The following is a 26,885-nucleotide window of genomic DNA, read 5'->3' as shown; positions in this document are numbered from 1 at the left end:
TTAGTTATTTTTAATGTGTATTATAATTAATATTTCATTTACTAACAATTATTTTTATTTTTGACTCCGAGTGTCCCTATATGTTATTATATTTGCACAAAGAGTTCACTCCAATTGGTGCAATGACTTTAACTCACTCTTTCAGAATCCAACTAATCATTGACTCAATACCAAGTACAAAATAAACACATTTAATAAAACTTAAAACAATATATATACACTTCTAGTAAAATACATAACTACAAATACAGATTATATGGATCCAAGGCCTTATTAAAAAAATACAAACTTACTCTTAAGACAAAACACTTTTTCTTTACAATCACAAAAAAAATGTTCATAGTCTTATTCTCTTCCTGTTAAGGCTCTTTTCAAGATCCCTTTAAAAATTCTTTTTTACTGCCTCACACAAAACAAAATCAAGTTCCTTCCTACTTGAATATATCTTGGCCAGTTTATAAAAACTTAGTTTCAAGATTTCCTTTTTCTTCTGTACTTATTCCTTCTTGAAACATATTATTTCCACTATTCCTTTTTCGGAATACAATATGAAATTTCCTTTTGACTGCCGCACACAAAAAATTCAAGTTCCTTCCTACTTGAATATATCTTCGGCCAGTTTATAAAAACTTAGTTTCAAGATTTCCTTCTTCTTTACTTATTCCTTCTTGAAACATATTATTTCCACTATTCCCTTTTCGGAATACAATATAAAATTTCCTTTAACTGCCGCACACAAAAAATCAAGTTCCTCCCAACTTGAATATTCCTCGGCCAGTGTTCTAAAAAACTTTCCGAACGCTCTCTTGTTTACCACTGTAACTTGGATACGCAACGCTTTCTTGTCAGCTGTCAATCAAACATCAAGTTCACTCCGGGAGCATGCGCACTTCAACAACGTCAGAAACTATGCATTGTAAAAATATGGCTGACTCGCTGTATCCACCAGCGCTGAAGAAAGTCTTTCATAAACACAAAATTCAACATTTAAAAACACAACAAACTTTCTTATAAATAATACAAATAATCAATTTAGTAAGTACTTAAATATTTTTACTTCTTTACATATTATTTTCGTAACGAGCACATCACAAGTGCAGACACTGCGTGTATGAAAACAAAAACTAACAAGCAAAATTAATACGTAAAAATATTCAGAATTTTTAATATGATTATTTTTACATCAGTTTCATTTTTCTGTGAAAAAAAAATTTTTTTTTTTTTTAAAAAAAAATTTTTTTTTTATATTTAACCTACGTCTAAACAAACTTTTAATATTTATTTCTAGATTGTTATATTTTAAGTTCTAATCTAATTATCTAATCATTATGTATATCTTCTGAATCACTAGTTTCAGAATCATCTGACACTAGAGATAATTCTGAACTTTCTTCTTCCAAATTAGTATACTTAAATATTTCATTTTTATACCTTTCAAACACTTCATTTAAACTACTTGAATGATGTCCTAAATCTATAGAATCATCACTATCAGAATCAGTTTCTACAGGTTTTTGTGATTCTAAAAGTTTCTGGGATTTCTTATCCTTACTAACTAAATTTGAGGTATCTTTAACTTCCCTCTTCTTATTTAATCCTATATTTATCAACCTATGAAATTCCGCTATACTTTCATCAATATTAGAATCAATTTGATTATCATTATTCCTACATTGTACATCATCTGAAACATGTGTCTTGGGAATTCTAAAATTTCTTGTATTTTGGTTCACTTTACCAAAGTTTAATTTTTTCTTTCGCTGCATATTTGAATTATGAATATTAGATCTATTCCCTTTTCTATCATTTAACTTTGAATAAGATTCACAATTAGTATTAGGAAAACTACATTCATCCTTCAATATTTTATTCATATTATCACCTAAAGTAACTAAATTTTTATTTCCCAAAAAGTACCTTTTTAATCTATCAGAATGTACATTTAAAATTTTACTAGGATTATTGACATCTTGAATTCTAAAATTTACAGGAGAAAAATTGTCTAAAATTCTAAATGGACCTAAAGCTTTCTTTCCTAATTTCCCAACTCTTTTAATACTAGATTTATCATCTAACAATACCAAATCACCTGGTACAAAAGATTTATATTTTCTAAAGCGATTTATATACTGTCTAGTTTTCTGAGCACTTAATTTACTTATCTCACCTACTAGTCTATGAGTAGTGGAAAACTTATCTATTACTAATTCTAAATATTCATTTATATCACTGTATCCTGTATTTGGAATAACTGAAACAAGTTCATTAGGAAAAACTGGATCAAAACCATATAATGCAAAAGATGGTTTTTCCTTGATAGCAGAATGAAAAGCAGACCTACATGCAAATAATGTTTGAGAGATATGTGTATCCCAATCATTCATTTTGGTGTTTGCCAACTTTGAAAGTATTTGCTTTATGTTTCTATTTAATCTTTCACACATACCATTACATTGCGGATGATAAGGTGTTGTAAAAATCTTCTTAACATTAAGCAATTTACATAACTGTAATAATAGTTCAGATGTGAAATTTGCTCCTTGATCTGAAAGTAAGGTCTGAGGAGTTCCATATCTACAAACTATCATATTCAAAAACTTTCTTGCAATAGTTTTTGCAGATTGGTCTTTCATTGATACTGCTTCAGGAAATCTAGTTAGCATGTCTATGACTACTAGAATATACCTATTTCCTTTTTTAGTAATTGGTAGAGGACCTACTACATCAATAGCAACAGCTTGAAATGGTCTAGTTGGAATTGGAAATGGTTGTAAAGGAGCTTTTCCTCTAAAAGGGGATCTTATTTGGCACTTATGGCATGACTTGACATACGTGAGTATATCACTCTTCATACCTTTCCAGATGTAACGATCCTTTATTCTTTCCAAAGTTCTAGAGAACCCTTGGTGTCCTGCTAAGTCAGAATCATGGAAAGTATACATAATCCAAGGAATCATTTCAGTTGGTGCCAATATTTTCACCTTCAACTTTCCATCTTCCATTTGTCTAGATAAGAGTAACCCATCTTTATCTAAATACAAGTTATCCAGATTCAAAAATGTATCTAGTTGAGTTTCCTCTTTCAATACTGCTTCATAAATAGTTTTTAGTATGGGATCATCCTTCTGAGCTTGGATAATCTTATCCTTTTCCCAAATTTGTATACTAGGATCCTTATTTTTTAGAGTTTCAATATTAAATACTTGATCACTATCACTAGTATCTAGAAAAACTTCAGGAGACTGCTCTAATTTTCCACTGTCACCTGATTTCCTATCCAAAGAGCATTCTATTCCACACAATGATACTGTATTATCAACAAAATTACACACAAACCCATGACGTTTCAGAAAATCAATTCCAAATATTATTTGTACATTTGGATTTGAAGATTCTGGAAGAACAATTAATGAATGAGAAACTTTCAATGGAAAACAAGGAATTGAAATAAAGACATTAATTTGCTTATAAGCTGAAATTTCAGATTCAAATATTCCTTTTAACTTAATTGGATTGCTTAAAACTGAAATATCATTTGGAATTAGAGATTTAATTTTGTTAAATAAGCTATAAGAAATGAGTGAAATGTGTGCACCTGTATCAAGTAAGATTTCACAAGGTACATCTTCAATAAATCCTTGTAATACTGTTAAAGGATTACTTTCATTAGCATAAGGAGCTAATGCTACATCAAACTTTCTTTTATGGTTATAGCTGTCTTTGGCTTTACCCATGTTTAGTGAATAGTTTGACATTTCTGTCCTTGCCAGTATAATATTGGAATAATAACTAATTCCAGATTTATTTTTATTCTCTGATTTCTTATTTTGAAAACAAGATCTATCTCTAACATAACAATCTTTAGCAAAATGACCCTGTTTATTACATCTAAAACATTTTGGAATGTATCTCCTATGAGATGCTTTATTCCTATCAATGCCATCAGATTTACAAGAAAAAGATTGATTATCTGTAAGATTTTTGGATAATGTTAAATCCGACATCATCTTAAACAGAAGTTCCTGTCCTTGTATTATGGGTCTCTGTTGTCTTTCTATTTCTTCACTCAGAAATGTTTTCAGTTCCTCATATTTTTCCAAATCATGTAATTTTATCCTGGAATCAGATTCTGGAATATCTTTAGTAAAATTCACAGAAGTTTCCTTAGACTTTTTCTTTTTATTTTCAGCTTTACCCCTTTGAAGCTTTTCTTCTCTCATTTTATCAGTACCCACAATGCTAGAAGAATGAGGTTGATTATGCTGAAAAGAATTTACTTGCTTATTGCTTGAGGAATGAAAAATATCTCTTAATCTTTCTTCCTTTTCTTTAACAAGCTCAAAACATTGTTCAAGATTTCTAACTTTTTTCTTATACGCTGTTTCTTTTAAATTATCCTTGAGGCCAAGCCTAAATTGATTAAAGAGCAACCATTCTAAAGAGGATTTCTCTTCAGATGAAATATTATTTATAATACACATTATAATTAACAATGGCACAGTCGCCTACAGGATAAATAAATTCATTGAATATTAACAGGGTCTTATCAAGGCACCATACAGAGGAACAATAACTTGCTTGTCTCTGCTCGTCAAAGTATTCTTCAGTAACCAAGTGATTTGATGAGCTGATTTAGCCACTTTTGCGATGTGCCACCTAAACTTCAACTCCCTATCCACCAACACTCCCAAATCCCTGGCCTCGTCAATCTCCTGGAGTACAGTTACACCAATGTGGTATACTGCTGCTAATCTTTTCACCCCAAAATGCATAACCTTACACTTTGCCACATTAAATTGCATTCCATTCTCCAATCTATCCAAATCATCCTGCAAAATTTTGACATCATGTGCATTCACTATTGCTCTACCCAACTTTGCATCATCAGCAAACAAATGAGCCATTCCTCTCAGATCCTTCCCTATATCGTTAATGAACAAATTAAACAGCAGTGGTCCAAGAACAGAACCCTGCAGCACACCACTAGTCACAGGCTGTCTTTTGGACTCTACTCCTGAGTAAACTACTCTCTGATATCTCTTCATCAACCACCCTCCTATCCATCTCACCAACCCTATATCCATCCCCATATGTTGCAGTTTACAGATTAGAATATCATGTGGTATCTTGTCAAAGGCCTTAGCAAGGTCCAGCAGTATCACTGTAAACCCATTACCCTTATCCAGTTCAGCCGTCACTGTGTTATAAAATATGAGCAAGTTACTGAGGCATGATCTACCCTTCACAAAACCATGCTGTCCCCCATACGTTATCCCATTTTCATCTACCAAATCCTGTATTTTTCTCTTGACTATTTTCTCCAAGACCTTGAACAATGATTCCTGATATGCTGATTGGTCGGTAATTTACAACAGCAGTCTTGGAACCTCCTTTATGCAGTGGTACTATTTTGCCCTCTTTCCATCCCCTCAGCACTAACCCAGACCCGAGACTCAAATTAAACAAAATGGTCAAAGGCACTGACAATTCTTTAGCCGCTTCATGTAAGACCCGAGCTGGTATACCATCCAATCCCATAGATGTATTCACATTAAGGTTTTATAATAAACTATTCACCTCAATTCCCGTATAAGCTATTGGTTCCTTCGTTCCTGCAATATCACCACCTGAATGATATACTCTTGCAAAGTGCTCGCTCAGTAATTCCACTATATCAACTGATTCAGTTACCTCCCTGCCATCGGCATTCCTTAAAAGCATTCTTCAATCATTCATTCAATCAATCAATCTTTCTTTGATATCCTAAACAAATACTAATATATAAGCCAATTGGAAAGAGAAGGCAGGGTAGACCTCAAAAAAAGGGTATTGGATGAATAATGAGACCCAAACAGACCAATATGGTCTATACCCGTAATTAGTGTCATGATGATGATGATGATGAATTAATGTTATTTCTATCTGAATGATACACACTTCCAAAGTGATCACTCTGTAATTTAACTATTTCTTCCACTTCTCTCACCTGCTACCATCAGCATTCTGGATACTGCCATTTCTCTGAAAACTTTTCTGTAACATACAGACTTATCTCATCCAACCCAATGGCTACCATCACAATAAGATTTCTTAATGTTCGAAATATCTCAAGTTCGCCTACCTCTATTCTCATCATGATTACAATCACACTGAATTAATGTTATTTCTATCTAAATGATACACACTTCCAAAGTGATCACTCAGTAATTCAACTATTTTTATTATTATTATTATTATTATTATTATTAAAACAAGACCTCATGGAGTCAAAGACTCATCTAGGAGGTCCTTTTATCTTACACACACATCTCATCATACCGTGTCTTAAACACATTCAAACTACTTGCAGACACCACGCTCTCAGGCAAGGCATTCCAATCACTCACAACTCTGCACGAAAAAAACCTGCCTCTCACTCCCTTACTCACACCCTCCTTATACAGTTTCCAGGGATGACCTCTGGTTCTCCCCTGATCTCCCACTATTCTCTGTAGAACTTCTCCACCATTGATCCTATAACAACCCCTTACCAACTTGTAGGTCTCTATCATATCTCCCCTCTTCCTTCTCTCCACGAGACTCTGCAATTTACATCTTTTTAATCTTTCCTCATACTCAACATTCCAGAGGTCAGAAACTACCTTAGTCATTCGCCTTTGGACCCTTTCCAACATCTCTTCATCCTTCTGAAAACCCGGTGACCAAATCTGGGCACAATAGTCCAAGTGTGGCCTAATCAAAGCCTTATACATTGGAACAAGTATCTCCCTACTTCTACATGTCAGTGTCCTCCGCATCATTCCCAGAAGTCTTTGTGTTGTCTTCACAATTTTGACGATGTGTCCCCTAAATTTTAGATCCTTATCCACTATCACCCCCAGATCTCTTATTTCCTCTACTTCCAACAATATATTCTCACCAAGCATAAATTCTGCATCCCATCTATTTCTTCTGCTTCTGTCACCTGTTACCATCAGCATTCATTAAAATTATCCATCTATATCGTTATTCCTCTTCCTTGCTATGTATCACAAGAACAATGAAATTCATCTACTTGGATTCCATTTAGCCTGCTTGGCTAATTTTTTTATCCCTAATTTTATCATCACTATGCTAGTTACCTTTCTTACTCATGCTTTGAGTTACTCATGAAACACTGATAATCTATGTCATTATATTGGCATTTTCTTCTTTTACAGCCTGTTTAATAATGCTACCAATAAATTCAAATCCTATCTGATTTAATCACTGAACCTTGAGAATGTAATCTGATACTCTATTCCATAAATAGAATCGACTCAAAGAGTCTCATTCAGATCTGAGACTTGAGAAACTGCATTCAGAATTCTGATCTTCCTCATTCTCTTGCTAGATCATAAAGTAACTTAAAAACCATTTAGGATGACCAGAGTAATTACATAGAAAAATTATTAAATAAAATAAGCAGTGACAAACAGAGTAATGTCCAAAAGTATATTAGTATTGTAAGTAGAAAAATCTGAAATATGTAAACAACAACTAGAAATGATTATATTTGACAGAAAATTCTCAAAATAAATGGGTGAAAGTTTTATAGTAGGAATGAGTTATACATCATACACACTTTCTCTAAGTGAGAAGTTCAAAATTATAGATACAATAAAATCTCTCCACAGAGATTTCATGGTATCTATAAAATCTATAGAAAGGGAAATAAGACAATGTGATAATTACAAATAAAATTTCTCTACTGAAATTAATTTTCTCGTTTCTCTTACTGCAATCTCCCTATGCTATTAGCTTTAAGCATGATAAAAATGAATATCATACTAAAAACATTCTAGAATTTTTTTAAAAAAATAAAAATAAAACTGAGCAGTTCTTATAGATGAATAAGTATACACACATTATTGGATATAAAAATAAAAAAAACATTGAAGAAATTTTAAAATTAACCATAGAGATGAAGTGACAGACTAAAGAAAACATTGGCTGATTTAGCCAGAGGCATGTGGTGAAGTGTCCACAAAGATAGAAAAATCATTACTCCATAGTGGACACAAGATAAAGGGGTGGTCCTGGAAGAAAAAAAAATGATCTCGAAAGCAAGCAATGTCCTAAGAAAAAAACATAAGAGCTATCACAAAGGTAATAAAATGTACTGGATGACAAAATGTGCAAAGCATTTCTGAATGCACAGCAAAAGTTTTAAAACCAGTGAATATTTTTGGTGCTTTTTTGCCCCCATCAGAAAAATCTCCACCTATCTTGCTTTTCCTAAGGTCAAGCTTCCACTTCTAGGTTCTACCAGATTCCTTGCTCTTATGAGTTATCTTTATTTGGACAAACTGGAAGATGTTTTTCTTTGTCTAGGCAAACATAAGATGGATGGGTTGCATTTGAATGGAGTTGGTGTACGGAGACTTGAAAGAGCGTTGATGAATGATGTGGAAATGGATGTACAGACTCAGGGAAACTAGATTTATTAAGAGGGGGGGAGAGTAGATATGCAGACTTTAGGGGGGCAGTTAAGTGTATGAATGAGTATATTATGCCCGAGCGAGTACGACAGACAACAAATCAGAATGGGATAGTTAGTATAAGGCATCAAAGTAGGGATGGGACAAATGGGCTTCTGCGATTCATGTACACTAATGCCAGGAGTATTAGGAACAAGAAGGAAGAGTTTTTGGCCATGGTTGGTACTTCCAGGCCACAGGTTGTTGGTATTAGTGAAACATGGCTGACAGAAGATGATAAAGCTAGTGGGATTGAATGCGACGGGTATAGCGTGTTCAGGAGTGACAGGGTGAATAAAAAGGGGGGAGGAGTGTTATTGATGATAGCTGATGATCTTCAGCCAAGGAGTATAGAAGTTGAACTGCATGATGGAGAAAAAAGCACATTTGAGGCTGTTTGGTGTGAGATAGAATCCAGCAAAACAAAATATACAATTGGGTGCTGCTATAGACCGGGTGATGGAGTGGATGGTGGGGATAGTATGCATGAGCAAATAGAAGAAATGAGTGGAAGGAGGGTAATTATTATGGGTGATTTCAATTATGGTAACATTGACTGGAAAGAGGAGAGGGCACATGGGAGGAAGGAATTGGATTTTATGGGGTTATTAAGGGACAACTATCTACGGCAACATGTATTGGAAAATACTAGGGGGCAGAGAGTGCTGGACCTAGTAATTGCAACCGAGAATGTGGCTGTAACGAACATGACCATGTTGCCACCAAATGGTGAGAGTGACCATAAGGTCATGACTTGGGAGGTGGCTAAAGGAGTCGAATTTGCAATTAAGACAGGGTACATGTGGAATTACCGGGCTGGTAGGTATGACAAGCTTAGGTGTGTGCTTGGCTCAATGTCATGGCATGTAAAACTGCAAGGGTGAATGTTGATAGTGCATGGGAGGTGGTTAAGAACTGTTTGCAGGAGGCAATGGTCGACTGTATACTAAGAGTCCGTATAATAAATCAAGTAGGGGTTAAATGGACGAATAACACTATTAAGCTTAAGCTGCAAAAAAAAGAAACAATTGTGGAGGGAATTTAAGGAGAAGGGTGACCATCAGGCGCAGGTACAGTATAAAGCTCAGGCCAGAATGGTAACAAGGGTGGTAAGAAAAGCAAAAGCAGATTACGAAAGGAAATTGGCCACGCAGGCTAAAGAGAATCCCAAACAGTTTTTTCAATATGTTGCAAGTAAAAGGAAAAATGCTCACGGTAGAATGATCTTAAAAAATGCTGAGGGTAGGGAGGTAACCGAATCAGTCGATATTGTGGAATTACTGAGCGAGCACTTTGCAAGAGTATATCATCCAGGTGGTGACTTTGCAGGAATGGAAGAACCAACAGCTTATACTATAATTGTGATGAATGAAGTAGAGGTAACTAGTCTATTACAGAACCTCAATGTCAATACATCTGTGGGATTGGATGGTATACCAGCTCGTGTCGTAAGTGAAGCGGCCAAAGAATTGTCAGTGTCCTTGACCATTTTGTTTAATTTGAGCCTCAGGACTGGGTCAGTCCCAAAAGGGTGGAAAGAGGGGAAAATAGTTCCACTGCACAAAGGTGGTTCCAAGGCTGCTGTTGAAAATTACCGGCCAATCAGCATAACAGGAATCATTATCAAGGTCTTAGAGAAAATAGTCAAGAGGAAAATACAAGATTGGATAGAATAAAATGGGATACTGTATTGGCGACAGCATGGTTTTGTGAAGGGTAGGTCATGCCTCAGTAACTTGCTCACGTATTATAACACAGTGACGGTTGAACTGGATAAGGGTAATGGGTTTACAGTGATTCTACTGGACCTTGCCAAGGCCTTTGACAGGATACCACATGGAATTCTAATCAGTAAATTGCAGCATATGGGAATGGACATAGGGTTGGTGAGATGGATAGGAGGGTGGTTGACGGAGAGATATCAGAGAGTGGTTTACTCAGGAGTAGAGTCCGCAAGACGGCCTGTGACTAGTGGTGTGCCACAAGGATCTGTTCTTGGACCACTGCTGTTTAATTTGTTCATAAATGATATAGGAAAGGATCTGAGAGGAACAGTTCATTTGTTTGCGGATGATGCGAAGTTGGGTAGGGCAATAGTGAATGCAGATGATTTGGATAGATTGGAGGTCTGGGCTAAGGAGAATGGATGTCAGTTTAATGTGGCAAAATGTAAGGTTATGCATTTTGGGGTGAAAAGATTGGCAGCAGTTTACTGCATTGGTGGAACCCTGCTCCAGGAAATTGATGAGGCACGAGATTTAGGAGTGTTGGTGGATAAGGAATTGAAATTTAGGGGACACATTGCAAAAGTGACCAAAACAGCTCATCAAATCACTTGGTTGCTGAAGAATACGTTGACAAGCAGAGACAAGCAGGTTATTGTTCCTCTCTATCGAGCCTTGATAAGACCCCATCTAGACTACTGTGCTCAGATTTGGTCACCTAGGTTTCTTCTTGATGGGGAGGAGGTGGAGAGGATCCAGAGGCGAGTGACCAAGATGATAGCAGGTCTGTGGAATGAACCGTATGAGAACAGGTTGAGGATTTGTGGGTTGCAAAAATTGGTTGATAGGCGGAGGAGGGGAGATATGATTGAGACATTCAAATTATTACTGAAGGGTTTCTATAAAATTAATTCAGAAGATATTTTTGAGAACAGGGCTGGTTGTGGGAGGACTAGGGGACATCCATGGAAACTGGGCAAAAGTGTGGTTAGTAAAGGTGTTAGAGCTGGGTTCTTTACTTTTAGAGTAGTGAACGAGTGGAATGCGCTCCATGAGTCTGTGGTGGATGTTGTGACAGTAAATGAGTTTAAGGCAAGGTATGATAGATACTGTATGAATGTCAAATAATTGTGATGAATATGATTTGGGGCCCTCCCTCAATGAGTCTAATGACTCCCTGGAGTTGCCCGTAATAATAATCGTAATAAGTCTTATATTAAATATCATATTAAATAAATGTTTCCCAACGTTCTTTGGATCATACCCCACCTAAGATTTTGATGTCCCCCTGTAGTCAACCAAGTTCTGAAAAAGTATATATAATATACATAGGTACTTCAAATAAAAAAGGAACATAGGTTAAACTGTTTTAATTTGACTTTCTTCAATGAATATAAATTTTATATTACACTTTGTATATTATAAAACATAAATCGAACTCAGGAAAATAAAATCCAAGTTAATGGGAAGCAGTATCAAAGAGGCAGGTTACAACTGAGATCCCACAAGGCTCTGTACTGGAACCTCGGTACTTAGCCCTGAGTACTCAGTATTGTTTACCCTTTATATCAATGACAATGTCAGTCAATTACAAGGAAATATTCAGTTGTTTGCAGATGATGTGAAGCTGGGAAGGGTTATTAGTAATGATGTGGTACAGATGTGGTAGCCCTGCAAGAGGATTTGTATAAACTGCACAGATTGGCAAATGAATGGAGGTATCAGTTTAATGCCGCTAAATGTAGTCTTTTGGGATATATCAATGGTAGGAAGTGGGGGAGGTGAGGAATCTGGGAGTGATGATTGATAGCAGCCTGAAATTCAGGAAACATGGTGGTGAAGGTAAGCCAGAAGATTGCTGCAATACTGGAAGAATACTGACCTGTAGAGATAAAAGAGTTGTCATTCCATTGTATAAAGCCCTGATTAGACAGACTCCATCTGGTACTGTTGCTCAAATTTGGTCCCCAGGATTTGAAGGGGATAAAGTAACCGTTAAAAAAGTTCAGAGGCAAAAAAAACAAAGATGGTATCAAGACTGTACAATGTTGCTTATGAAGACAAGCTGAGGAAATGTGAACATGTCTGGAGTTTGGTAGATAGAAGAAGGAGAGGTGATATGATTGAGACTTTTAAACTACTGAGAGGTAGTTACAGGGTTGACACTGGGGAGTTATTTCATTTGGTGGAACAGGGAGAAGCAAGGACATTTGGCCATCCCTGGAAGTTACTAAAGGAAGTTTTAAGCAGGAGGGTAAGGGGTGGTTGAACCGTGCAATGAATTGCCCACGATGAGTCTTGTGGTGTCTCCATGGAAGCCTGAATCATAATATCATGAGCCAGAACAGTCTGGACTTGTGAGCATGCTATCTGCACTTTCCTTACATAATATCCTTATAAAGAAATGTGAAACTTCATTTCATTGTCCTAACTTAAACAAATCCAATGGTCTACTTCGATCTCCTCTGCAGGAGATAAGTACTTTTTAATCTAATTTTCTCTGATTTAATTTATGTATACTTTTTTTTTTTTAAGTTAGGAAATTACTAATTGGATATAGTTATCCTACATTAGCTACTTAGGTGGTGCTTTTTAGAACTATCTATTATTGTCTATTTTCCATTCTATGATCTTGTACTGAATATGCCTCTGACACTCCGAAAATGTTACATTAAATAAGTTTTTACATGCATTTTCCTGTTTTTATATTTATTTTGAAGTCTACTGAAAAAGCTTGGAAATAGAGCAAACAGCACAGTAACATGTCAAAAGAAAACTTAAACTAAAAATATTCTGGAAATCTAGAATCATTGCTTGAAAGAAACAAAATAAGCAAAAACAGAACATTGGGGAAAATGTTCAAGACAAACTCAAATCAAGAGTGTATATATCAATATTTTTATTATTATTATTTGACACCTCCAGGGAGTCCAAAGAGTCATCAAGGGAGGGCACCTGCTATACAACTCTGTCTCCACCACTCAATCGACCAACTGACTGCAACCACACCAACAACATCTACCACCGACCACCACCACTAGTATTTCCACAGACAATCGCAAACATCCATGTTCACGGCAGGATTCGAACCGGCAGCCTTTTGGCTAGAGAGCGGATACGCAGAGGTCATAGCTGATCTGAGAGATACAAACCAATTGTTTAATTTAAATATTCTTACACACATCCAGTGTATAGCTTGGAGGTCATGACTAGCTGCACATGCATATGTTACGAGTGATATTCCACACTGTTTATGTAATCAGTTTTGGTTTAACGCGTGTTATGTAAAGGTGTGTGATATTTGATAGTAAATTGCATATCAGAGATACCACGAACTCTGATGTCAGTATAGTATTGGTTTAGTTGTGTTTTTTGTTTTACTTACCATTGAAAATGGCTAGAAAAATATATCGATGGAATAATCCATCAGATGTTGAAGAGATTCAGCGAATATTACTCGAGTCCGATGATGAGAATGACAGAGTCAAATGCAAAGATGAAAGTGATTTAGAAGATGATGATTATGTGAAAATTCATTCAGAAGATGATGATTATGTGAAAATTCATTCAGAAGATGATGATTATGTGAAAATTCATTCAGAAGATTCGGATACCGAACAAGATATTTCTAGTGAAGAAAGTGAAGATGAATTAGACATGAATGAAGAGTATTTTCTTGGAAAGGATAAAGAATCAAAATGGAGGAAAAATCCAATAAGAAGACAAATTAGAAGACAGCTGCAGAATATTTTGTGTTTACTTCTGTTAGTTCAGCCAAATGCAAAAAATGCCAAGACAGAACTTGAAACTTGGAATTGCTTTATCGAAAATGATATTTTAAATCTGATCTTATTATATACAAATAAATACATCGAGTCTATTTTGAACTAGTATTCAGGAGAAAGAGATGCTAAACAAATAGACAAAACAAAATTAAAAGCATTTTTAGGCCTCTTATATCGAGCTGGTTTATATCGCAACAATCAGCTAAATTTTTATTCTTTATATTTCTTTGTTCAATAATTTCTAGTTTGTAACTGAAAATAAATAAACCATCATGTATTATATTTGCAGTGTTTACACGACCTAAGCTGCAATTTTTTCGACACCGACCTCTGCTGGGTTAAATGAGCATGAAATGTGGAAAGGTTGCTAGAGCAGATGACAATCAACCAGTAATGCTCAAACATGGAGGTATAAAACGAAGCAGGGCTAAAGTGCAATAAATCAGAGGGTCTGGTCGGAAGGTAAAATTCTGACCAGAATTTTATGATCAGATCTACTCCAGATGATTGGAGTAGATCTCTCATAGTTCCCCATTTATAAAAACGGGAACTACACTGAATGACAAAACGATAACATGTTCTCTAAGTGTTCCTGTCTAAGATTTACACAAGCATATTTGAGAAAATTAAAAACTGTAGAAGAGCAATTTGGCTAAGGACAAACTGGATTCAAAGAAAATAGAGTTTGTCAATATCAAATTTTCACTTTATTACATAGTTGAGACATCATGGGAATATAACAAGACACGTAGCTCTTCGCTGTATGCAGATGATAATGCACTGTGAACCAAAACCAGTGCAAGTGTCCACGACTCGTTAACTGAACTGAATAAAAGTAGTAACAAATTGGGCATGAAAAGTAGCAATAAAAAGACCAAAATTATGAAAATAGGCAGGAACATGGAAAAACCTCAACTGTATTCTCAATGGAGAACGAGAACCTAATATTTAAATAATTAAATGAATAAGTAAACAAAATATTTACTTATTCTGAAAATATAGAATAAGTAAATATTTTGGCTATGTTTTGTAAAGATGGTAAATCAAATATGGAAAGACACAACAGAATAAGCAAAGGTGGTATGGTGGAGAGTCCAGATGAATAAATTTATGTGGAATAACAGAAAAGTTAGTCAATAAACTAGCAAGCAGTATACAAGATAGTGTTCAAACCAAATTTAATTCTTAGATCTGAGAATTGGTATAGAAATAAAACAGCCAATTAAAGACTGGAGGACACGTGTGAGAATTCTGAAAATATTAGTAAGCAGACAGCATTAATGGCAAAATCATATTAAAAATTAACATACCAGAAAGGAACTTGCCACTTATCACTGGAGAATGTGCAAGCAGAGATAATCTAAGGTGGTAAGTTTACTTAAACAGAATGGGAAAGGAAAGGTTATGAAATCAAGTGTTTGATGCAAAGATTTCAAAAAAAAAAAAAAAACCTCACATGATGACCAACATCTAGGTGGATTAATGAATTAAGAGGTAAGTTCTCATTCATGTTATGGTTCATTATGAACAGTAAAAGTGTTCTAGAAGACACACACAAATTCTGATAATATTGGAGTGCTGACAGAAATAGACTAATTGGGAGGAATACTGTTGACAGCAGATAGTGGTGGTAATGGGTGGTAGATGGCATTGGTAGCAAATGCATATAGTGGGAGAATAAAGTAGTAGGGAGAAAGACGGTGTTGTTTGTAGTAGAGTGGAGTGCCCTTGCATGAATAACGTAGTACCTTCAGGATATCCTGTGTGTGCCATAAAGGAAGATATAAAAATCGATTTCCCATCTGGGTAATTATTATTATTCGTGACACCTTCTTGGAGGTGTCACGAATAATAATAATTTCACCTCCTCTGAAAACTCATCATGGGAGGACACCTACAACTGTCTCAATCACTACACCGAACCTCTACTACGAATCATCTCCATCAATGCCATCTACCGCCCACCTCCACCACTACCACAACTAGTATTTTTTTGTCTGTAAATTGTGTGTGTTCTGAAGGGCCGATTTGTCTGTATGCGGGATGAAAAACCCCGAGTTTCTGAGAGAAAAAATCCTGCTAATGATCGATTTTCATCTGGCTAAGATTTATGCAGCATGTGAGCAAGCAAGAGAGAGAATCTATGAAAAAACTGCAGAAGAAATCATTGAAAAAAATTGCCATAATTAGGCCAAAGGCTGTCAACAATTTTTCCTTTACAACTGCAATAAAAGCATATATTTCTCTACTTTAATAGATTAAAAAACACGTACGTCAAGGGAATAAGAGAAAGCAATTCAAAATGATATAGTGATACTGCATAAATCAAACATTATACAATGTAATATGCAGTCTATACATAAGTTTCAATTCAGGAGTTAACTGGAAGATGTGCGACGAGAAGTAAAATCATCAGAAATAATGAATGTACACACCAGCTCCACTATTATTCATCATCATCATTTATTCAGATTACGTAATGAAAAAAATAGCATTAAACCTGATGAAACTCTTGAGATATTCAACTCAGCTCTGCTTAATATAGCTGATATTATACTTATTAGGCCTGTGACAAGTGATGTGCCGCAGGGTTCTGTTTTTGGCCGCTGCTATTTACTTTGTTCATTAACGATATAAGAAAGAATCTGAGGGGAACTGTTCAGTTATTTGCCGATGATGCAAAGTTGAGTAGAGCAATAGAGCAATCATTTGGATAAATTGGCAGACTGGGTAAAGGAGAATGGATGTCAATTTAATATGGCAAAGTGTAAGGTTATGCATTTTGGGGTGAAAAGATTATCAATGGTATACCACACTGGTGGAACTGTACTCCAGGAAATTGACGAAGGCAGAAACTTGGGAGTTCTAGTGGACACGGAGTTAAAGTTTAGGGGAGAACATTGCAAAATTGACTAAGGCAGCTGATCAGATTACTTACCGTAGTTACTGAAGAATACATTGTGCACAGATCTGGGTGCCAGGGTTTCTTGGTGATGAGAAGGTGGAGAGGATCCAGAGACAAGTGGGCAACGTAGCAGGTCTACATAATGAAACTTACAAGAACAGGTTGAAGATTTGTGGGTTACAAAAACTAATTGATAGGAAGAAAAGTGATGATATGATTGAGATATTCAAATTACTGAGGGATTTCTAGAACATTAATGCTGAGGAAATTTTTCAGAACAGGTGTGGTGGTGAGAGAAGGTCACACTCTTACTCAGTTTCCATGGAAACTGGGTAAAAGTGTGGTTAGCAAAGATATTAGAACTAGTTTTGCTGGGAGAGTGGTGAATGAATGGAACAGGTTGCCAGAGTCTGCTGTGGGTGCCATGACTGTGAATGAGTTCAAAGCAAAGAATGATATATACTGCAAAAATAATGAATAGATCTTGACATGATATTTAGGGCCTCCGTCGATGAGTCAGGACTCCTTGAAGTTGCATGTAATAATAATAAATATGTCCAGTAGCAGTTATTACAACACTGTAACTAAACTGGATAAGTGTCATAACACATTTCCTGTAAATACTGGCAATAAATAGGCTGTAACAGCAATATTGCATAATTACATGTATGCATTATGTGTTCCAGTTAAGTATTATATCTCAAATATTATCAGATCGTCAATTCATTGAGAAGTTTGTCTTTCTATAGACATTTTGCCTTCCATCAAACACCTATTTTGCCAACCTTACCTTTCCTGTTGTTTTAAATAAATATGCCTTCGTTCGTCTCTGCTTGCACTACAAAGGAACCTGGAATTGTTCGATAGCAAGTTCCTTTCTTTACTAATAATTTTATTAGTAATATGATGTTAATATTTTTCTGTCAACAGATACCAACTTGTAAGTTGTTCGGCTGATAAACTCATTGACTTCAATTGTTTTTCATATTCGTAAATTACGTGATTTGACAAAGAAAAAAAAACTGAATAAATGTAAAAAACTGTACTGACTGACTAGAAACTGTACTGACTATAACAACGAAAAATCATCTTATACAGCTGTACATAAGAATAACAATCCTTAATTGGCTACAAGCCACTAATTATTGAGAAAAAAATCATTCTACACTGTATGAATTACAAAGAACATTATACATAACTAATATTAACTAAAATAGTACCTAAAATATAAAAGCACGTGCTAAAAATCAATATTTACGAAGACTTCGCGATTTCAGATGGCGCTGAAGAGTAATTTTCTGATTAATGACGAATCAATGTCACCTATATTAATTTTTTTTCTTTATTTATGTTATATACATACACACATCTTAATCCTATACACGAAAAAAAAAAATTGAAGAAATTTAATGACTAAAAGCCAAGTAATTATAACTTAGAAAAACTATTTATTATTTGAACAGCAGTAAAAAATCAAATTGCAAACGGATTGCTAACTTTTGAAGGCGTTCTGGATGCCACAGAACGCCTTCAGATGAGCACTTCCCCGCGAGCATGATCTAGTATACACCAGAATTGGAGTACTGAAAAGTGACGATCACTTATCTATGCTATTATTAATATTATAACTGTAAATTCAATTATTTACAAAATCACATTATAAATTCAATCAATGAGAAGCACTAATGACTGACTGGGGCAACATGCATATTCCAATCATTCAGTAATGTACAAGAAAAAATAAAATAATATTTAATTTTCACTCCTTTCTTCAGAACTCGTGCAAATCTTTTGTTAACAATGAACTCTCTTGTCTGACGTCTAAATTATATTTTTGTGTAAATGAAAATATCAGCATTTTTTTCAGTTTCCAAAAAAAACTAGGCATTCTTTTTTGTTCAAGATGCTATTTTGCCTCCGAATGGGCTGGTTATTCTATTATTTCCCAAAGTTTCTTGATGCTTTCCAGAAAAAAGCACTTCGGCTCATTAATAATCTCTCTCTCTCTCTCTCTCTCTCTCTCTCTCTCTCTCTCTCTCTCTCTCTCTCTCTCTCTTTCTTTCCCAAAAATTGACTTCAACCTCTATCTCACAGACATAGTGTTGACGCACTGTCTATTCTACTTGTATATCAGTAGCAATTGTGTAGATTATACTATTAATTCAATGAGTATTACTCCACTATACTTAGCATCCTTCATTCCTACACTTACTTTAGAGCCTAAAAAAACAAGAGTGAAGTTTCATATTGATGTAGTGTAAATAATTATTACACTGCTCCTATCTATGCTTGTGAATTCATGAAACGTCTCATACTAATATGTTTCTTTTCATTATATGTACGTATTTAGATACGAGGGTGGTCTGAAAAGTTCTCGGCCTAACAATGAAAAAAGGAATATAATTTTAAAATTACTTTTATTTTTCAACATAATCTCCCTTATGACCAACAGCGTACTTAGGTATTTTCCGCCCCTAGTCCCACAGAAGTGCCGCGCTAATATTTAATGAACACGTTGATTTACATGCATAACCTATTTATATCGTAAATTCGTAATATAAATAAATAAATAAATATATTATGATTCACCCAAAATGTCCTAGAATATTCTGCTTCTTGCCGCTCGCTCGGCGAAGGTATTTATCACGTCCTTATAGTCCAGTGCCCTTCTAATATCGCTCTCAATATGTAGAACTGCCAAGTTGCTGAGCCTTTCTTCTGTCATAGTTGTTCTATGGTAGTCCAACCTTTTGAGAGATAAACAATCATTCAACTGAGCAATTTGTTGCCATCTTGCACAGAAAAATCGTAATGGCAGTGTCCAGATTGGGATGAATTCAGTGTAGGACTTCATTTCGAATTTTCTGTGAAGGTTGTAGGAATGTGTTTATTTCTAGGCCACTTGATTTCAGTTGCACTCAAAAGTGCAGACATTCGTTTACAAATTCAGGTTCAATATCAGATGAAAAGTGTTCATGCACGAAATTTTCTGATCCTTTTATAACGTCCTTTTCACATATCACATGCATTGCTGTGAGAAAGCGAAACTCCTTCGAGAGGTTTTCATACAACACTTTTCTTCGATTCGTTTCGAATGAGAGACTGTGCCAAATTGTGTCATAAGTACTACTTTTGAAACTGAATGGTGGATTATACTCGTCTTCATTTTCGTTACTTTCATCTGCGCTGTCTTCAAAAACCCTGATGGGCTTTTTCTTTCTCTTTTTCTGTTCCTCATACCAGTCAACTCCACTAGGTTTCTTGCCCTGTTTTTCATAGGATTCATGGAGTAACTCGAGTTCTTTGAAATATTCTTCGTGGGACCCGTACAGTTCGCACTCTGTTCCTACATCAATGTTTACACTTTGTAATTTCTTGCTTGTGGCATATATTCTTGCGAAAATATAACCCAATAGGCAGGTCATGATCCCAACCTCCAGTGACCGAAGCTGCCGTAAAATCCCACTTGCTTCACACCGCGTAACTTTCTTCTGGTTGGTGTCATTTTCAATTTCGGACAAAGTGGAAATTATTTCCTTCCATCCCTCACGAAGACTCCTACAGACATCATCACGAGCTGACCAACGAGTAGGCAAATGACATTTGATTACTTTTGCAGAAGTTTCCAGGTGTTTTCTTAGAATACTCCACCGATGTATTGAAGATGTGAAAAATGTGTAGTTTCTAAAGGACATCAAAAAATGCGGGAGAGTACCGACAGGATTCGGCAGAGCAAGTTCCAATTTGAAAAAAGAATGTCCAGCACACGGTGTGAATTCTGACAATGGATTTATTTCGAGAATTCTTGCTTGGAGTCTGTGTACTTGCCTGACATGTTACTAGCATTATCATATGCCTGACCTCTGCAAATTGCTATATCCATTCCAAGATCGTTTACTTAAGTCAAAATAGCCTCTTGTAACTCTTCAGATTTGTGACTTACGTTAGGAATGAAATGCAAGAAACGACCCACAGGAGTTCCATGTTCTTTCACATATCGTACAATGAAGGACAGCTGATCAACATGAGACATGTCTGGTGTTGAGTTAACACTTATGGAATAGTACTTAACTATTTTATGTTCTTCCACAATAAATTTGATTCCTTTCTCGCCCATTATTTAATAAATTTCTCATACGAGGCAAAGGAAAGATTGGAAACGAAACCTTTTAATTTTTTCCCGCTTTTGGCAATGTGCTCGGCAAGAAAGGGATCAAATTCAATAATTAACTCTAGACACCTCATTACATTTTCATTATGCACAGAAATGAAAATGTCATCATTTCCCCTCGAAGCAAGTCCTCTACTGGCCAATGTTTTAGCAACTGCAACTACTCGTTATAACACGGTCTTCCAGTACTAATTTCTTCTTCCAGTTGCGGAGCTATTTGTAAGTCAATTCTCCCTGAAAGATTTGCTTTTTTTTACTTAAGTATAAAGAGCTAATAAGCTTCATTTCGGCAATGAAAACATTATTTAAATTAAGGGGAAAGTTTCTTATTCGATTTGAAAACTATGTGGGATTTGCTTTTTGTGTCACAGCTATCAGACATTTCATATGACTAGTTGCTTTCTCGTGATGACTCGCTCGTGCTTCTGCATTTTTCAAGTCATTAAATCCACTGAAAAAGTGACTATCGCCAGCTCCCCTACACCAAAAAGGCGACAAGGTGCACAAAAGATCTTTCTGGTACTAAGAGAGTAAACACGAAAATCGCTCATATATATTTTTTGCCATTAATCTGATTCCTCTCAATGAGTTTCTTAGAAACATGTCTTACTATGTCAGGATAAGCTCTTTGTGATTTTGAATGATCACTGTCTAAATTTTGTGGAAACCCGTTAACTGCGATATACTCGCGTGTTACATCATTTAGAATCCACTCAGCTGGGTCATTACTCACTATCACCTGTGCTGCCAAATTGTTGGGATTTGTTATAGGCACGTCATTTGAAACAGATTCAATTTCCGTCTCCTCAACCACTTCTTTCGCTTCCTTTTCTCCTCTTCTTATATTCATTATCACTAAGTCGCTTTCTACCGTCATTCAAGTTTTAAAATTTAAATAGTAATTAACAACATACAGGAAGTATTGGAATGATTTACACAATTTATACCTTTTTAAAAACAAAACAATAAAGCAGTATTACCACACTCTGATAACGACATATGACAAAGGCACTAAAAACTCTAAAAATAATTTCAGATTTAGCATAAAAATACCAGGATACTGAACTAAAGAGTTGAAGAAAGGGCAACAATTAACGATCTTAATTTGAATTTGAAATAATAATGAAAGAAAAGTTGTTACAATTAGTTAGAATTATACTACACAGTTAGAATAATACACAAAATTAATTAGCATCAATCTTTCCCGAACGCGATCCCTATTGCCTTTGTGTCAAGATACCAACAATAATACAGTAGCTTTCCTTGCACCTGTCTCGGTCTGTATGTAGAATCTGATTTCATGCCAATATACTTGCAGACTACACTTACATTAAGGAAAAGAAAAATATTTCTCTACTTGTGAGCAGATGCGGCATATAAGGAACATATTATAATTACAAAAATGAGAGCCTGGAAATTTTCCGCCACCCCTCAAAATTTGCCGCTATAAGCCCAGGCCTATACCCAAATTCGCCACTGCTTAAGACTAGTACATTTATTCCAGCAGTGCTCCAGCGCCTTTATTCCGTCGCTGTAGTGATTCTCAATAAGATCTGCAATATACCCCTATACAGCTGCAGTCAGGCCTTTATTCGAAAAAGATAAGAAGAAAAGCTAACCAGCAAGGAAGAGTTTTAGTTTTGGGAAATGATAGAAGTCAGAGGGAGCCAAATATGGGGAACTGGGTGGATTTTCCAACAATTCATATGGAGATCCCTTAATTTTTCAATTGCCAAAACACCTTTGTGGGCAGGTGCATTGTAATGATGAAAGATGCTTTTTTCCTTCTGCAAACCGGGTGTTTTCTAGACGAATTGTTTCGTCTAGTCTGGTTAAATGATCGGAATAATATTTCCCGATTATAGTAAAGCAAACTACTTTAGCTTCCCAAAACACCGATGATATGTCCTTTCCTGCTGATCGAACCGACTTTGTCTTCTTTGGTGCCGAACAAACGGCTTCTGTCGACTGTTTTGACGCTGTTAGGATTCTGGTGTGTACTGGTGAATCTAAATATCAACAATAATAAAATATCAACGCATAAAATCAGTTTAATTCTTGTTAAAACTCTTGAAGCACTGTTCAGAGATTTTCATTCGATTGCGTTTTTGATCTGCTGTGAGCAATCGCGGCACCCATCTTGAGCAAAGCCTTTTATATGCAAAATATTTCTTCATGCAAAATATATCCTGTCCGTTCTTTTATATATTTTTTAATTTATATTTATATTTATATTTATAGTCTCAGCAATTTTACGCACTTTGAATCGCTGGTCATCCAATACTATGTGGTGCACTTGATCAATGATATCTCGTGTGGTTACACTTTTTGGACATCCATCACGTGGATCATATTGAAGGCTGGTACGGCCTCGTCCACCTTACCGGCCATTAAAGATCAAATACGCATCCTCAAAAGCTTCGTATCCATCATAAATTTCAATATTATATCAATGGTATTACAATTTTAATATCACTTCGCATCCATGGTAATGTGTACGTTTATGTAAGTCCTGGGCGGTAGCGTGGTTCAGCAGCCCATTTCTTAATTGTCGAAAACGAAGGAGAAGAATGCCCATTATTTTTTATTAAATTCGAATGAATTTCTTTTGCCGTTAAACCTTCTTTTACAAAGAATTTTATAACTTCCCGATACTCAATTTTATCCAATTCAAGGGATGCATTTTTGATTCCGACAGCAGTATAAAACAAACTACTTGATAGAATGACTTGCAGGGATGCTTATGACAGATGTAAATCTTGCCGATTGTGTTGCCATCAATTGTCGAGGCCGAGAACTTATCAGACCACTATCGTACAGCCTTATTTAAATCATTCACACAATTCTTAATGTACCTCCTGTTCATTCACCATCAGTGGCTCCTTCTTACTGCGCCCAGTTTCCACATGGCGTTATCTAGACGAGGATGAAATACCTTCATCGATTGCTCATTAACATCTGAACTATATCCTATTCAACCATATTCATTAGTATTATCCCTCCATAATCATTCTTACTTCTACTGGCCACATATTTGATAAAACTCCCTAACCCCTCCTCATATTGCAATTTTCCTTCCCTTACAAAGCAAGACTCTTTTCTTACTTACTGTTTGCGCAAGGAAACTTGCGCAAACAGTAAGAAACTGATGGAACTGATTATTACCACTCATCTTAAGCTGCTACCATAATGCTGTCTTCTTTCAAAGTGCATGATTCACATCTTCATTCATCCATTTCGCACCTACTAAATAACGAATGATTTAGTGGATGACAAGCGTGGTATGTAAGAAGGCATGAAAGAATTTCTAGAGCATGCAAAAAAAAAAAAAAGAAAGGAAGAAAAAGAAAAAGTTGTGAGTCTATTGCCATGGTTTGATAGAAGGGAGTTGTGATGGAGAGCAATGATTACGGATGAGCCAGTGTGCATATTTTGTAAAAGGAACGGTGTAAAGTTTGTGGACTTGTGGATTGAGTTTGATGGAAGGAAGAATTTATATAATATTGATGGCATGCATCTGAATGAATCTCATGTGAGGAGTTTTGTGAAAGTGTTGTTCAATGAGACTTCAGAAGTGGAGCATCAGGGAAACCAGAACAATTAGGGGGTGATGCAAGTTAGCGTGGGTCCAGGAAAACCCGGAGGCTTATAAGTGGGCACCCGTGGTCTTTAACTGTAGTGAACTAAGTAACACAAGATGTAAGTGACGTTGTGCGATAAAGGGAGTTTTTGAAGTTTATGAATACTAATGCCGGAAGTCTTTGAAATAAGGACAAGGAGAATTTGACATTTGACAAGCACAACTTGGCCAAAAAGTATAGGTATTAATTAGAGACTTGGTTAACTGAGCATGATGTGGTCATAGGAATAGAATGCAATTGAAACTTCAGAGAGGATAGAAGGAACATGATGTTTTATTTTTGGGGGGGGGGTAGTAGAACAAGAGTTCAGTTCATTCGAAACAACCTGATGTGAGATAGAAACCAGCAGGACTAAACCTGCAATTGGTGAAGATTTTTTTCTTTCACTTGGTTATGTTATAAATTGAAGTGCCAAGAATTACATTCTTGGTTCCATTATCCAAATGTAAGCAATCAAAGTTTCGCGTGAAGTAACTTTATTAATCGGCTACGTACATAAGGCTAATGACTTCACATCAATTGCCTAAGTATTTCATAATGCAATGTACATATCCTAACAGACATGTATAATGCGATGCATTATGGGAAGGGTCACCACCCATTCCAGTTACGACCTTTATTCAGGTCTCATCGGTGAGAGCGAAGGAAGCCCTTCCCATAACGCATAGCATTATACATGCCTGTAAGGATGAGTGCTTTGCATTATGGGATACTAAGGTAATGGGTGTGAAGTGATTAGCCTCTATGTACAAGTAGCCCAGTTGTGAAGTTACTTCACATGCAAACTTATTTTGCTTACACTTCGATAAAGGATGAAACCAAGAATATAATTCTTGGCAACTTTATTTATAACATAAGGAAGGGAGAGAGAAAAAAAACTTTTAATAATTATATATTTAGTCCTATGGGCCTCTATCTCACATTAGACAGCAGCATAAAATAAACTACTTTATAAAATGACTTTATGCAATTTCATATGGAAGCTTATGAGAGATGTGTCAACTTTGAAAAAAATCTTGCCGATAGTTGCCATCTATGGTCGAGGCAGAAAAGGTTTCAAACCATTCTAATATTTATGAAAAACAATAATTCATCATTGGCTATTTGGACATATTAATGAAAGATTTTAAGTTGAATAGGTGACAAACTGACTTTCCAGGAGAAATCCTGACTCGCCGATATACCGTTCTATCCCGAAAAATGTATATAAAATTTTCTTCTAAGAAGGTAACTAAAATAACAAGCCTGAATTTATTTAGGCATGCGTAACTCAGTGGAAGCGGAGATTGCATCCTGTGCGCTAGATAGTCGATTTCTAGCACGTGCAAGCGATTCTTTTCTCAAGGAAACTCGGGTTTTTCATCGCATAAACTTAAAAAATCGTCGGTAGAAGTCATATTATTTCAGACAGTAACATACCCTATTAGGAATAGGTACCAAGAGATGGAAACACTTGTTTGCCGGTCTCTTCATCGGGGGCTGCGTATAATTAGTGATTGATAGAGGCCAGCTATTTCTGATTGGCTACCGGTGGAAATTGAACTGCCCATTCAGTCTCCAAATGCTCGATATGGTTTTAAGGCTTTGCCTACTCCCTATAAGGGAATAAAAAGAGGTTAGCTTATTAAGTGTTTAATTTTCTGGTTCTCTCCATATGAAAGCAGTCGTCCACACTACGAGCTACCCAACAGAACTAGAGGGTAAAGAAATATAAATTGAAAACAAAAAGCGAAAAAAAGGATACATTTCAACGAAAGAGAGGGTAAACGAAAATTGAAATTGAACTGCCCACTAAGTCTCCAAATGCTCGATATAGTTTAAAGGCCTTGCCTACTCCCTATAAGCGAATAAAAAGACGTTAGCTTATTAAGTGTTTGCTGTTCTGGTTTTCTCCATAGCAGTCATCCAAAATATGAACTAATAATAAAATATGATCGCACCACAGGTTTCGTTATTTAAAAAAAAAAAAAAAAAAAAAAAAACAATATGAGCTACCCTACAGAACTAGAGGGTAAAGAAATGTAATTTGAAAACAAAAAGCAAAAAAGGATACATTTCAACGAAAGTGAGGGCAAAAGTAAGGTCTCAGTGCATATACATAATCTAATTCTTAGATTCAGTAATGCATCATGAATAGCAGTTTGTCAAAATTAACAAGCTG

The 26,885-nt window shown here is 35.7% G+C and overlaps 1 protein-coding gene across 4 annotated transcripts in view; it reads right to left on the bottom strand.

The window, feature by feature from the left end:
- The window catches only part of LOC150094624 (ATP-dependent RNA helicase DDX54), a 350,258-nt gene extending 332,094 nt beyond the window's left edge, over positions 1–18,164 (bottom strand). For 2 of the 4 annotated variants that reach the window (XM_090411065.1, XM_090411068.1), the window contains exon 1: positions 17,703–18,076. The gene's annotated coding sequence lies outside the window, so the exon portion shown is untranslated. Of the gene's footprint in view, positions 1–17,702; positions 18,077–18,132 lie in introns of those variants that run through there. The other 2 variants (XM_090411066.1, XM_090411067.1) reach the window with 2 other exon arrangements.
- Positions 18,165–26,885: the final 8,721 nt, after the last annotated feature.

Source organism: Typopeltis vanoorti, chromosome 21 (genome assembly GCF_054136105.1).
Source record: "Typopeltis vanoorti isolate ZY-2024b chromosome 21, IOZ_Tvanoo_1.0, whole genome shotgun sequence".
NCBI classification, from domain to species: Eukaryota; Metazoa; Arthropoda; class Arachnida; order Uropygi; family Thelyphonidae; genus Typopeltis; species Typopeltis vanoorti.
Note: the sequence above shows the minus strand (reverse complement) of the source record. Positions and strands in the feature narration are given on the sequence as shown.